Source organism: Rhipicephalus microplus, chromosome 3 (assembly GCF_043290135.1).
Source record: "Rhipicephalus microplus isolate Deutch F79 chromosome 3, USDA_Rmic, whole genome shotgun sequence".
Taxonomy (NCBI): domain Eukaryota; kingdom Metazoa; phylum Arthropoda; class Arachnida; order Ixodida; family Ixodidae; genus Rhipicephalus; species Rhipicephalus microplus.
This window is the reverse complement of record NC_134702.1, coordinates 191,084,766-191,100,099: the sequence shown is the minus strand read 5'-3', so window position 1 is coordinate 191,100,099 and position 15,334 is coordinate 191,084,766.

The following is a 15,334-nucleotide window of genomic DNA, read 5'->3' as shown; positions in this document are numbered from 1 at the left end:
TGAAGGCACACATAGCGACACTGACTGAACTTGACACCTGCACCTCATTTTCATCCATGCTCCCTGCTCTGCCATTTTCTCTCTGAGCGCTAGCCTCGCCATTATTTATGCCGCAAAAGAATGGGGGAGGGGATGCACAGAAGGGAAGCACACAAAAGGCTTCCGCAGGGTGCACAAGATGCCTATTCAAACGCTGTGGAAGCCAAGGTGGGTCATTCTTATCTCCCCCAACAATTTCCTCTTCGTGTTCTTTTGAAGTGAACACATGGCCACATTTTCACTAAGCCGCAGATCTCCGGACGACACGCCGAAGACTGGTCTGCCGATACCTTTTGCTGGTGTTTTCGGTCTGCCATTATGTTACACTACGACGACATTCTGTCCTTTGAGGCGTTATCGTCACCAGCCTAGTGTGAATAGGTGGTCTGGCGTCATTGTAAGCGGTCGACTCACCGGCCGGTGGTCTGCGTCTGCCTGGTATCTTCGTCGGGGTCGTGTCAGTGTCGTGTCGCTCTAGTGTAAACGCGCCTTCACACCAGCGCTTTGTAGGTTTACGTGACATCGGATGCTAGCTTTGCTTCGTAAATCATTCGGCAATGTTGCTATGGCATTCATTGTTTCGCACTTTTGGCGAAAGTTTGACTATTTTGGTAATGACCAGAAATATTCAGTCGCAATTATATTTGTAACACAAAAAGTACTTGCCTAATTATCAAAGTGCAAATGCAGTTCATGCGTGCATTTTCTAATGATAGGCAACTAAACTAGTTTCAAGAACACTTATTGCATGCTCATTTTTGTTGCCAACGAAAACCCACAAAACATAAAATGGGGCACAATGGCCGTGGTTGCCGAAGGGGTCACAATGGCCTTGACTCTGCTAGATGTCAAGAGAACAATATACAGCGACTCGTGATCAGCAGTCCAAGCATTTGGTACGGACATCATTTTGGAATCAGCCTTAAAGGTCATGCAAAATAAGGATGTACAACAACACACAATTATCTGGTTCCCAGCTCAAAAAAAAAAGACAGACCGAGGGTCTCAGTCCAAGCTCAACGAGAAGACCCACAAAGCTGCGCGAGGAGTCGTCAGCCATGTAGCTATTGAACGGCGTGATCACTAAATTCTGGACAACAATGATCCTCCAATGGCGCTCAATGACCTTTGCAAGAACTTTTATCTGAGGAGACGAAAGTATCCGTCAGCATACAGTAAACTGAACAGGCCTTAGGCGGGGGCGCTCAGGCTCTGCAGGTCGGGGCAAACTTGCACCATTTTTCCCTGAAATTCAGAGACCATATGATCTAGCGCTGCCCTGCGTTACGGGTTGAAAGCTGGGCCAAAGTTGGATGCTGCGCTACTCAGTACGGAATTAAGGACGCAGCTATGGGCAGTTCAACTGGCCCAGATAGGGTAGGCTTATCTATTCCGTCGTGGGAGCTGCCCGCTACATGCTAGTTTACGCCCCGATGGATCTAAATATAGGTTTTATACCCAAAAATAACTACACTTCGGCGCGTATTTTTCTAGAATTATCTAGGAAATCAAAATGATACCCTCCAATAAATCGAACGCGCGGAGTGTGCACTCAATATTGAAGGTCATCACTTGTAGAATGCAAGGCCACGGTTATGTGGCAGCACCGTTATAAACGCTACGGTCCTTAGAATTACCCATGTATGCCTCCTCTACTACAAAGAAGCAATGCAAAATATTTAGGTGCTGGTATTGTGTCTCAGATATACGGAATGTTTGCTTTTTATTCGACAACGAGCACAATTAAGTGTGAATGCAGAAACCAGACACAATTGGTGGGTGTTTAGGAAACGGTTGAACTGTAGCTGTTTCAGTTGACAGACAAGTCGACTGACCGACGGATAGACAGAAAGACAGCAGACCAAAACTTTTGCTTTGGGGTATCCCCTCAAAGACTATGGTATTTAAAAATACGGATCGTGTTATAAGTAACGCATCGCTCTGATCTTACACAGTGAGGCTGTATTCAGAACAATGCTCCGACCCCATTATCAGTCAGAACTGTTTTTCGTGATGTATGCCTAATTATAGTGACTTGCAATCAAGTGGTAGGGTTCCCTGCGAAATTGCTTCAAAAGGTGTACGCGCCGATCTGTGCCCTCATCATTGTGTGAAACGCTGTCTTTGGCAACGAAAAACAGCAAAGCGGTCTCTTGCATTAAGCTTGTCTGACTACGCCACATCATTTATTATTTTTACTCGTGTAAGCCCAGTCACGTGTTTTTTTTCATCGTTCGCGTAGTCTCATACTTTGCTACCTTGTGAGTGAAATATCTTCTTGTTCACGACTGATAATTAGGATCCAAATAAAATGTGTAATGGATTTTCTGGTCCGAGTAAGAATCAAACTCAGGCCATTGGCGTAGCCAGCACGAGCACTATCACAGAGCCGCCATATTCGTTGAAACTGCTTTGAGAACAAAAACACTACATTAATGCTGTCTGGCGGAAGGACTCTTCTTAACGTATCTTATATAACGTGGCACAAGCGTATAGTTGCGCTGGGCGTCAAAAGATGCGAATAGAGGAAGGAGTGACTGCATTAAAGGCTCACACATTACAAACACTCAGACATATTTAATCATCGTAAGCAGCCGACGCATGAACGAAGTGAACAGCTGAGTAGACTCGCGTGTTGCCTTAAGGATACGTTGTGGGGCGGACTTTCGCTTACATGCAATAGGATTATTTATTACTTAGCTGACACTTAGTAACTGTGCTTGCAATAGGCACTTATTAGATCTTTGGAGTGCACTGTCAGTCGTTTTCTAACGACACGGTTCAGGCCTCCACCGAGATTGAAAGCAGGCTAGCGGTTGAGAAGGTGACCCGCACAAGTGACGATTACGCTATTGCGATCTGCTATTGAAGGCGAAGCTCAAGCGTCTTCTAATTATTTGTGCACGCCTGCACGCTTTTGAAAATAACACCAACGGCGAATATGCGGCCTTTTTTATTTAAATGAATTTAAGCATCATGAGCTATTTTATTGCCACCTGAACTCCTCTTTGTTGATGGCATGATGCTGCTCGTACTTACATTTAAAACTACTCTTTTACCTTGCATACACTTAGCTCTCATCATCGCTATTGGTACACCCGCAGTGGCAGGAGAGTGCTAGCAAATCTCTTTGCGGGAGTGAATGGTGGCCCACATTTCAATCTTTTTTGAGCGAAATCTATTGTGAGATCACAACTGGTGTCGCCGGCGCCGTATTTGTCAGAGACCGCCACCCCCATCACTGGCGCCCGTGATCATTATTGCACTAGATGACAAAATATTTACCTAAATAAGCAAACAAAGTCTCAACGGGATTCTAAGCCGGGTCCCCTGCGTGCCTGCTCAGTATTCTACCACAGAGCCAAGGCGCTGCTTGGAACTCCCTCGCAAACTAGCCTTATGCAGGCCTCATGTCGGGAAAGGATTGTTGCTAATATGAGTAAGAAAGCGCTTTAGAACAGCGAAAGAACAAACAGGCATCACATAACGCTAATTGCGTAACGAGTGCGTCATCTAATTCTGCAACCCATCACAAAAGCTTTAGGCTCAATTATTTATCGTCGTCAGCCACAGCATAAAAAGTTGCCCAGAATTCCTTGCAAGTGTGAAGCGGATACCAACCTTCCCCGAAGAATGACGAAGGATGGCACAGCGAATGCCTGGCCAATCCCCCGTGGTGGGTATGAGGCACATGAAAGAGTGAACAGGAACAAAAATGCCAGCCTACTAGAAAAAAATTGACTTGGGGCGCAATGGGTGCCCTTCCATTAAGTTTGCAGCAGCTACCCAAATAGTGTTAAAAATAGGCTGGGAAAGGAGCTCTTTCAGCTTCCGCTGGGATAGTGCTGCGTGCTCCGCGCAGGTCTTCTGGTTTTTTCAGTAGTTCTGACATTGGGTAAACGTATTTTCAGGAATAGAATGGAGTGAAATTGAGTAATAAAGCGTCTTAGAACACCAAACAACCGGTCATCCCACATTGTGAATTGCGTAACGAGTGGGTGGTCGAATGGTCCAACTCATTACAAAAGCTTGTTTTCGCTCACCTATTAACTGTGGCGCCTACACACTTCAGGCATAATTCTTCATCGTCGTAAGCCACTGCAAGGAAATTTTCACTAAATTTCTTGGAAGTGTGTAGCGGATACCACACTTCTCTGAAGAATGACGTAGGATGGCAAAATGAATGTCAGCCTACAACACAAATGTTATGCAAATTTACGGCATAGTGAATATACCCGACAAGTGCGCTCGCAGCACTTACCCAAAGAATGTTTAGAAAATACTTTGAAAAGCTGTTCTTCCTGATTTTGCTGTGACTGTGTTGCGCGTTTCGCGCAGGCCTGCCGTTTTTTTCCACTTCGGTACTGAGGTTAAGTGAAATGCTCAGAATACGAAGCCATACCCAAGTCATGTTAAACGTACATTTCATGAGATGTGAATACGCTTGGCAAACCACACATTGTCAAGAGTAATCGTTGATATTTTGAAAATAGGCGACCATATTTCTTCAGCAGTTACCATTATATGAACTGGTGTTTTATTAGTAAAGATTGTTGATGCCCTTCTGTGCCTTCATTGTAGCTGTTCGAAAAAAGCGATATTGTTAATGGCGATGATAACACTAAATAAAATAGCCAAGGCGTAAAAGTTGTGTGCTGTCTTTTCTTTCAAAATATATTAAAAACATAAAAATGTGTGGCCCCTAACATATTGCAATCTCTTTTTTCAGGTTGACATTTGGAGTCGAGCTTGAGAAAGGTAAGAAGGAATATATATCCTACGGGAAAAGGCCGGAGTTGATGCAGCATGCTGATGTTTATTTGAATGTTCGTAACTTGGAAGAAAGCCTAACTATGTCGACCAGTTTTGACCCTTCGCCAAGAAGTATACCGAAAACATCTCGAGAATTCTATTACCTTCGCCCACATAACACCCCGACTATTAGTATTACCTATGTAAGTATCATATCTTGCATTAAAAAACTCAAGTATTTTTCTCAAAGTACCTTAAAGGTAACTTCATCCGGTAGTCTTCCCAGTGAGTTATTTTCCTGTTTCGTACAGAGCTTTCGTTTCCTTAGTGGTCCTCAAGTAGAAAAGATGAAATATTCGCCAACCTAAGACAACCGAATAAATGAATGTGATCTTAACTTCAAGGAGATGCTTCATCAAGGCAGTTGGAAGTTACGAAGGAGCTCAACTGGGAATATGAGCTATATGAATGCATCGCGCTACACAGTATAAGTAAACAATAGCTATAAGTTATGACTTTGTGTAAAAGCTTTTTGCGATACATCGTGGTGGTGGAATAGTAGCCCTCTGCACAACAACCAGCAAAAGTCGACATGGAGAAATGTGCGTTTCACGAAACGTTTAAATTTTCGAAAATTTATATAAAAAGGCTTTTAGGCACTCGCACAACGCGAGTTTTTTTTGTCATTCTAGAAGATGTTGAATTACAAAACAACATGGTAGGTTTATTTGTTTGTCTATTTATTTATTAGTTGTTTATTTATTGTTCCAATCATTTGATTCTTTAAAATGCCAGGAGCTGTTGCGTTGGAAGAGCGCACAAAAGTCAAGAAAAATTATAAATTGTCACCGGAAGAAAAAATAAACCCCTTCGCCAAATAATCAGTTTAGTAACGCAAATAAACATCAATCTAGCTATTGTAATGGGGAAGACAGCATCAGAAAACACAGGCTTGAGGGAATACGCATATTGTAATTGAAACTGGTTTGACGAGTAGCGATTCCGATACAAAGAGCTTGCAGCAGTCTGTCTTCTGTCGCCCGCTTCTTCTTGTTGATCTCTATGCCACTGACACGTAACGTGTTCCTCCGGCAGTGGCAGCACCGTCGCGAGTTTTAGCAGTCGTTCTCAAAAGCTTAGTTGCAGATCTCAAGCTGTGACACGTGAACATCACTCGTATGAGTTAGAGATGACAAAGACGCGAGGGCTAGTGGCATAAATAAAATGTCTAACTTGCCACAATACATGGTAACGTCCAGTGTAATGGCACAGGAGTTCTAGGAGCGAAGCTGTCTCGGGCATAGTCTAGTCCCATTTTGTCTTGGCCACCTCCTCATGATATTGGGAAGGTTCACTAGATGTCGCGAGGGATAATCTAGTGCTGTCAATGCGAACTACATGGCGCTTGCTGCGTTGAAGACGCGTGCTCGAGTTTAACATGAGATCGCCATATGGCACATTAGTGCACGAGTGTGAATATAGGGAGTGTGGATATAGGGAGGGCTTATTCAGATACTTCTGGAGGCACACATCATATCGATTCTGATTGAATGTGAAGATCGTTCGACGCGATGGGAGACTGACAGGCAGACGAACGGACTGACGACAGACAGACAGACAGACAGACAGACAGACAGACAGACAGACAGACAGACAGACAGACAGACAGACAGACAGACAGACAGGCAGGGAGGGAGGCAGGCAGACAGGTCAATGAACAGAGGGACGGGCTGGCGGACAGACGGATAGGCGGACGGGCAGAAAGACGACATTATTCACTTCGTGTATCTGGCGTATCAACTGGGGCAAAATTCACGGATCCATGATTTCTCGCTGTACCTGCGGAGTGGCGTACGTCCACAGTGATCCCAGACCTGCGCAAATCAGAATAAAATCACCATAAGGATACCAGACCTCAACACAGAGAAAACGAACATATGACATGGGACCAAGCAAAACCGCCTACCCGAAGTTTTGACTTTTCATAAACTCGCGGACTACCGGGTGACCTCACCATCCGGTGCCAAACTCCCCGCAACAGGGCTTTATTTTGCGTTCTATTCAAATGTCAACCACCCATGAGCAATGAGGTGAAGAGATACTGAGTCACCCCAGGCTGGCACGTTTGGGTCAAGGACTACCTAGACCTCAAATCTAACTGAAAAGGACAATACACTTAAGCATCCGAATTCCAGTGAGTACCATCGGTAACACATAATTGACAATAAATTAGAGAAAAAAATAAAGGGTAAAAGCAATATTCTTTTTTTTCTTTTTTTTTGAACAATTCGGAAACATCTATGGCTCTCCACGATCTTCGGCTAGTCGCTAATTATCTACTCAGAGCAAAAGAAAAAGGGGAGGAAAAGAAAAAGTCAAAGAGAACCCTCCTCACGGTACTAGTTCAAAAAAAGAACAATAACCTACACACTTGATTTGGTCCCCTCAAAACGTCAATAACGATCATGTTCCAATAATGTTTCGAACATTGCTTTCAAATACAATTCCACAGAGGCACGCCTAAATTAACAACTTTGTAGGAAAAATGTACAGAACCTTACAGGCACAATACAGGTCTCTCGGAAATTGAAAGACCAAAAAACTTAGTGTCCTCCGGAGCAGGAGTGGGACAAAAGAAGGAGCAACTCGAGGAAGAAGACACTAGTTACAAAGGACAAAGTAGTATCATAGCTTCAGATCCGCCAAGATCCTTGGTGGAGCAAAGTTTATCACACAGAAAAGAGAAAAAGATATGATAAAAATAAACAAATAAATAAGGGAGCCGATTAAAAAAGGGAAAAAGACAAATACCATCAATATAGGGAATAAGTACAAAGATGTACAGCTCGAAACCTTAGACGCGGACAGCCTGTTATGAACAAAATAACGTAAATATTTGACATGCTAATACCTGATTCATTATTCATCCAGGATTCCAAATGTGACAATTAGCTTAAAACATGCACAATATAAGAAAGGCTTCAAATAAACCAATCGAGAAATCAAGGGGCAACAAAATAGGTAATTCAGAAAAGTGTATAATATGCCAAAAATAGCTTTCTCTCGAGCAGCCGGAGGAATCGAGAGCAAAAGTCATCTTTTGGAACAAGTGACAAGAAAAAACACGGGAAGATCCAAGCACAAGACCTAAGAAACCCAAAAAGTTTGTTAGACAAGACACAGGGCACGTGAACGAAATAGATTGTATACCCACATATTTTACTGAAAATACATCCCGCTGATTTGCTCAGCTGGTTCCCGTGGTTGGGGGGCGCTAATGGTAGTTCACTTTTTTATATTCTTACGGGGAAAAGGCGTCGGAGAAATATGATTACTATCGATTTAACACCAGGCATTCTAGATGGAACCCTGTCTGCACGAGAGCTCCGACATCGTCTTTTTCCTTATCGAGTTTCAACTTATCCGTGGCGTTACGTAGCATCACCCCCCGGCGGCGTAGGCACCGTCTCGGTACTCGGTTGGTCCAAGTGGTATTGCTTCAGCCGAGAGACGTGCACAACGTCAGAACACGAGCTGGCGCTGGGGCTGCAAAATGGTTCAATTTCATGGGTCACGTCCGGAACTTGGCGCAAGACACGGTACGGACCCAAGTATGGCGAAGACAGCTTTTCGCACAGGCGAACTCGCCATCATGGCGCGTTGAGAAGGACCGTGTCACCACGCTGCAAGTTGACATCGCGGTGGCGGGCATTGCACAGAAGTCTTTGGCGGTGTTGGGAGTCACTAAGACGCAGGCGAGCAATTTCACGTGCCTGTAGTGCTCTAGAGATAACATCGCGGGCGTAGTCTGATGTGTGGGTAACGTTAGGAAGAGCGTGTCGAAAGGTAGCGTGGGTTCTCGTCCAGTATAGGCAAATATCACAAATGGCAGGACCATGTTCCAGTAACGATGGTCGGTGGAAACGTACATGGCGAGCATTTCTGTGGTAGTTTGATTTAGCCGTTCTGTGAGCCCGTTGGTTTGAGGGTGATATGCTGTTGGGCACTTGTCTTGTAGCGCAAGAATGCAATATGTCTTGCATAACCTTGGATAAGATGTAGCGACCCCGATCAGTAGGAAGTTTTCAAGGGGCGCCGTGATGTAGTATGACGTCTTCTAGGAGAAAGTCGGTGACGTTGGTTGCACAACTGGTAGGAAGAGACCGCGTGATGGCATACCGAACGGCGTAGTCCGTGGCGACTGCTATCCACTTGTTCCCACTGACCGATAAAGAGAAAGGTCCAAGTAAGTCAAGACCTACCCTTTAAAATGGTTCTGATGGTATCTGAAGGGGCTGAAGGCGTCCTGCTGGAAGGGTTGTTAGCTTTTGCAGTGGTGACAGCATTTAGAAGACGCGAAGTAACGATAGACGAATCGGTACATACAAGGCCAAAAAAGCGACGTCTGACACGGTAATAAGTTCTTGACACTCCTAAGTAACCAGCCATTGGGATGTCATGTAGCTGCGCGCGAACAGTCTGACGCATAAGTTGGGGTATGACCAGTAGTAGCTCAGGTCCATCCATCTTTAGGTCCATCCACGAAGCAGTATTATCCTCCGTCCCCATCGCCCCTCTTTATCCTTTATTTTCCAAAACAACTCTTTTCAGCAAGCTCTATTCATTTTATTTTAATTGAATTAGGCCTGTTATACTTCAAAGGTGCAGGCTGAGGCATTTATTTTTGTTTTCTTGAAGCTTCAACGCAGTTTTCGTACCTCCAGAGCTTAATCCACTCATAATCATTCACTCCGTAGATATGCTGTCATAGTTTATAAAGAGACCCACCCGAGAATGAGCGGACAGGTGTAGCACGTGGGTACCCAGAACAAATTGCACGTATCGAAGTGAGATGTCTTAAAGAAGTAGTTTTTTTTGTGCTCTGTGACGCCTTTCATCATATTCGGCTGTCGCAATAGCGTCACGACCATGATGATGGTGGGCAGTGGCGAACTCGACTGCCTTCCATATAATAGGCGAAGACGTGGAAACCTGCTGTGTAGTGTCGGGATCAGTTCTACGCGAACGTCGCGTAGGGTAAAGCAAGATGGCAGTCTTGGTGGTCGAGAGTGTGGCGAAAGGGTGGAACAGCAACGCAGGACTCTCGCTATTACTTCAGAGAGAACTGTATGGCCACAGTCTGTGAGCAGGTGTTTTGGGGCACAGTGAATGAATATAACGTCGGGTAACAGGAAGTCAACAAACTAGGTGGCAAACTTCGCTAGTAGAGCTCGAGTAATAGCATAGCGTGCAGAATAACCACACGTCACGGCTATTTACTAGTTGCCGACAATGATTTAGGAAAAGAACCGTGCAGGCCTAACCCAATACGATGAACTGTTTCCAGTGGTATGCCTAATGGTTGAAGATGACCAACTGATAGCAGCGACGCTGCTCTGCAATGTTTACAACACTCACGTCACGACGTATTGGCGTACCGAGCGAACAAGGCCTGGGCAGTAGAAACGTTGCCGTACGTGCTCGTACGTGCGAGGCGCTCGAAAGCGCCTAGCTATGAGCGCATCACCAAGTTTAGCGTGGACCCTGCACTCTAAATGCTTCGGCACGACAATAAGGTCAGGCCAGTCAGTTTAGAAATTGCGTTGGTATATGGCACGCTCTTGAAACACGAAGTGACAGACGGACGCCTCGGTTGGGTAAGATTGTGTGTGACTGATGATGCCAAGCTGCAGTGGATCCCGCCATTGTTCTCTTCAATGTGGACAAAGTAGAACACTGAAAAGATATAGGGCTCTGCGTTCGTGTCAGGGTCAGCATAATCGTCGAGTGGGTAACGGGTCAACCAATCGGCAGTCTAGTACGAGCGGCCAGATTTGTATATGGCGGAGTAGGAAAATTGTAGTAGCCGGAAAGATGAATGACTTCGGCGCCCTGAGGGATCTTCAAAACAGTCCAACCGGCAGAGCATGTGGTGGTCAATAACTAGTGAACATGGGCTCCGTAAAGATACGGATAGCCTCAATTACCCGACCGCCTAAACGAAGGCCAAGCACTCACGCTCTTCGCTAGAATAATTGCGTTCGGAGGCGGCCAAGAGGCCGCTTGCGTATGAAATAATGCATCCATGGCCGCGTTGTCATTGAGATAGCACTGCGCCATTGCCATGTGCACCTTGTTGCGTAGCGTATGTTTATCAGCTCGCGACTGCTTCTGCGCAGAGCTGATAAGACGAGCGGACGAGACGACGGTGAGTTAAACAAGGTTTATGTACAGCATATATACAGAGGCGTTACAATTTCGGCACTGGGGCCGACAGAGACTCGAAGGGCCGAGCTCTCCTCTCTAACACATAGGTCAGCCCTTCGCCTAAGACCGCTGACTCACACACATGTCGGCTCTCCGACACGGGGCCTCCTCTCACTCACATAGGACCGCCGCTCGCGACGCGCCGCAGGGCTTCTTTTAGTTACACCGGGTCCAACCAAAATGTCCAATCAGAAACGCCGCTGGTCGTCAGGGCAGATTCCTCCAATGGGGGGTCGCCGCGCCATGCGTCAGACCACCAGACACGAGAACGCCGGCTCGCTGTCACGTGCGGAGCTGACTCAATGCACGTGGGCCAGAGACGCGCCGCGCGTGTTTACGCCGTTCGCGCCAGGCAGACTGCGGGCTGGCCTTGACCCAGATTGCCTTTTTCAGAGGCACGGACGTTTGACGAGGACTCGCTGGCATAACAGCACCCCCGCCGCCAGACATTGCACCGGAAAGACGAGCTGCTTCCACGGGGCTCGGATGTCAGGTGCGCTCGTTCGCCAGGTCCCTCCAGGTTCGCCTCCAGGGCCATGGGGAGAATACAGCTCCAGACTGTTCCGGGAATACAGCCCATTCTTGACGACGGATCCCAGCTCCACTGGCTTGTCGCCACAACTTGTCGACCAGCTTCACTCGTCTCTTCTGACCATCTTCGGCTTCAGCACTTGTCGATGGTTCTGCAACTTGCCAAGAACGGATCGACAACAGACAACACACGACACACGCAAGTGCCCTCGGTCACCCGACAGAACACCAGACAAAGTATAGTACAACATATACCTATCTACGTGTCTATCGGAATTTTGTTCCCTCTACATCAAGAGGCACATGTGGGACACAAGACTCTTAAAATGACAACTCAAATTTTTTTTCCACGTACAACAACGTAACGAGTTAGAATACCACAAAGTTGGCCCCTTGAGATCACTCTGAACGAGAGCGCTCAGCCCAGGTCGTGATGAGGTCAAAATTTTGCCCCGAATCGCCAGCGAGAAACCGAAAGGTTGAGAAGGTACTAGCTGGAACGCACTGCTCAATGCACCTGCATTAGCGTTTACCTTTTCTTTTTTTTTTCTTTAGCGAACGTCAAAGTTGTGCTGTGGAGCAACATGCTCCACTTCAGTAACCGGCCACTTTTAGGCGACGATACCTATGCGGCACCAAGAGCGGCTCACACTTTCGACGTTGCACAGGGGAACAACGATACGGCTTGCTACGGATTGACTCCTCACCGCTTAGATCGATATCGTGTTCGATCACCCTCATGTTTCCGGGGTGGTCCGAAAACGCGTCTTCAAACTCGGAACCAATCTTTCTGAGGTCCTCGTTCTCAGGTCCTCCTTCACTTAAGCTAGGCTCTAGGTTTATCTGCTCCCGGATTACTTTCGATCCCCCTTCGGTTACCTCACTAGAACTCAAATTTTCTGCTTCCTCTTCCACTGAAGCATTCAACAGCAGATTTACGACCGCTTGATGTTGAACGTATGGTTTCATCAAGTTGTAAATTTTGTCCGGCCGCCTTCCTAATTTCACTTCATAATTTGAATCGCAAGGCTTCGATAATACGTTGGCGGGCCCTTCCCAATCAACCTCAAGCTTGTTCCTTTTGGATGGCTGCAGCCGCATTACCTGATTATCAACTTCAAAAGCGCGCTTCTTCCCCGATTTCTCGTAGTGCTCCTTCGACAGCACTTTTGCCGCGTTTTTCTGGCTTTCCACTAGCGCTTCAATTTGGCTTTCCACTAGCGCTTCAATTTGGCTTTCCACTAGCGCTTCAATCGAGAGATCCTCACGCTGCTCTCGAATGAGCGTCTCTCGATCAACTCTCGGCAGCTCGCTCCAACTTTCCGCTACAGGCGAGAGCGTTGCAACCCTCTCGCTCTGACTCAATGGCGCCACGTCGTCTCCCCCAGCGCATACCGCGCCGGCCGTGTCGGCGACGGGCCGCTCGCGTGACTGCTCACATGACTCATGCGGAAACTTTCCTTTCTGGGGTTCCGTCGACCCGCCGACAAGGTCACTTGAGGGTTCACCGCATGGAACCAGGTCCAGCTTCCGCGAAAGCTTTCGCGCTTGCGATCGCGTGAGAGCCATGCACGCTAAGTTGGGGAAGAATGATTTGCCCTGCTCTTTGAGAAGCTGCTCCGAGTTGTTGGAGAAAAGATAAGAAAAACGATCATTTAGCGCGGCAGACACAGCCGCTTCGGTGCAAAGCTTACCGAACGGGCCTTCAATGACAACCGTGGCGATTGGTAAGCGAACACTCTGCTCCTCGGCGACTTGCCTGATCCACGCGCATTCTCCTGTGAAATCATCCGGAGACACCAATGAAGGATGGACAACATCCATGGTTGCCGCTGAGTCTCTAAGCGCTCGGCACGTTTTCTTATTTACTTTAATTTCTTGGAGATACGGCTCCAACAACCGCATGTTTTTTTCTGATTCTCGGATTGTTGCGAAGGCAAATTTTTCCTGACAGTTTCTCGCGATGTGCCCTTCCTTTTTACAGTTGTAGCAGATTAGCGGCTTCCGTTTGTTTTATGATTCAAATGCCTGTGTGGTGGAAACCTCACTCGATTTCTCCGCTTCTGTTTGCCCTTCCCCAACACTGTCCTTCGTAAGAGACGGTTCCCTCTTGAAATTACGGTGCGGAGCGGATTTCCGTTGATCAGGTTTCCTTGAAAAGCCCTCTTTCCTTTCATCCTTTTCAACGCGCACTGCCCTGCTATGCAACTTTCGGCGAGTATAATACTCCTCAGCTAACTCAGCTGCCTTATTTAACTGTACTTCCCCAAGTCTGTCCTGCAGCCAAAGTCTGACATTATCCTCGATGCAGCGGTAGAATTGCTCCAATGCAATGCATTCCACCACTTTATCGCGGTCGTCATAAACACCTTCGCCCTTGAGCCATTCAATCAAATCGGCTTTAAGACGAAACGCGAAGTCAACGTGTGACTCATTCCCCTTTTTAGCATACCGGAACCTTTGCCTGAAAGCCTCGGGCGACAACTTATAACGTCTCAAGAGCACTTCTTTAACCTCGTCATAGCTCTCAAACGCTTCCCTCGACAAGCAAGTTATCGCGTCGGACACTTCGCCGGGAAGAAGAGCTAGCAGGTTACGCGCCCAAAGAGACTGCTCCAAAGCATTTCGCTCACAGGCGTGTTCAAACTTGACGAGATACTTCGCCATGTCCTCGCCTACTACAAACGGTGGCAGTTGGTCACGAATTCTAAAACCGCTGACCTGAATCGTCGGAGAAGCTACGCTAGGCGCCTGCGAACACTTTAGGATTGCCAATTCTAGTCGTTTCATCTCAAGGCGCTCCTGTCTCTCGGCCTCCTCGCGACGTTCGCGCCTTTCAGCTTCTTCGCGAGCTTCGCGCCTTTCAGCTTCTTCGCGAGCTTCGCGCCTTTCAGCTTCTTCACGTTCGCAAGCTTCGCGCCTTTCAGCCTCCTCACGTTCGCGAGCTTCACGCCTTTCAGCCTCCTCACGTTCGCGAGCTTCACGCCTTTCAGCCTCCTCACGTTCGCGAGCTTCTCGCCTTTCAGCCTCCTCACGGCGTGCTTTAATATCCACCCAGGCCTCATCGACTTCCTCAGCCGACACTCCCTCATCCTTCATGATCTCAAGGATCGCTTGCTTTCGTTTCGCACGGCCTAAAGTAATGCCGAGTTCCTCACAAATTTCGATGAGTTCCTTCACTTTAAGGTTCTCCATCGTTCACACTAGCCTCTTGCTGTTTGCCCCTGTTAACAATTTACTTGCCGTACCCACTATAAGCCCACTAGCAAGACGCGCAAGCAATTTTTCCCACTCCCGTGTTTACCCCCTCCGCATTAACTTTGGTTTCAAAGCACTTCGACTTTGCTTGAAACGATCAAAGCTCACTCTAATGCTTCACACAGCCCTTCTCTAAACTACTACAACCTGAGCTAGAGCAGTCTGGTGAACTGAGGGGAAAACATCAGGCACTCACCGCATCGATGTCGCTGACGCCGGCCGATCCCGCAGCTGCCAACCACTGTTGCGTAGACGACGACGCCGACACGGCCCCGAAGGCGCCACTGCTTTTGACTCCGCCGGGAAGGTCACCAGCCGTTTGGTAGCGTATGTTTCTCAGCTCGCGACTGCTTCTGCGCAGAGCTGATAAGACGAGCGGACGAGACGACGGTGAGTTAAACAAGGTTTATGTACAGCATATATACAGAGGCGTTACAATTTCGGCACTGGGGCCGTCAGAGACTCGAAGGGCCGAGCTCTCCTCTCT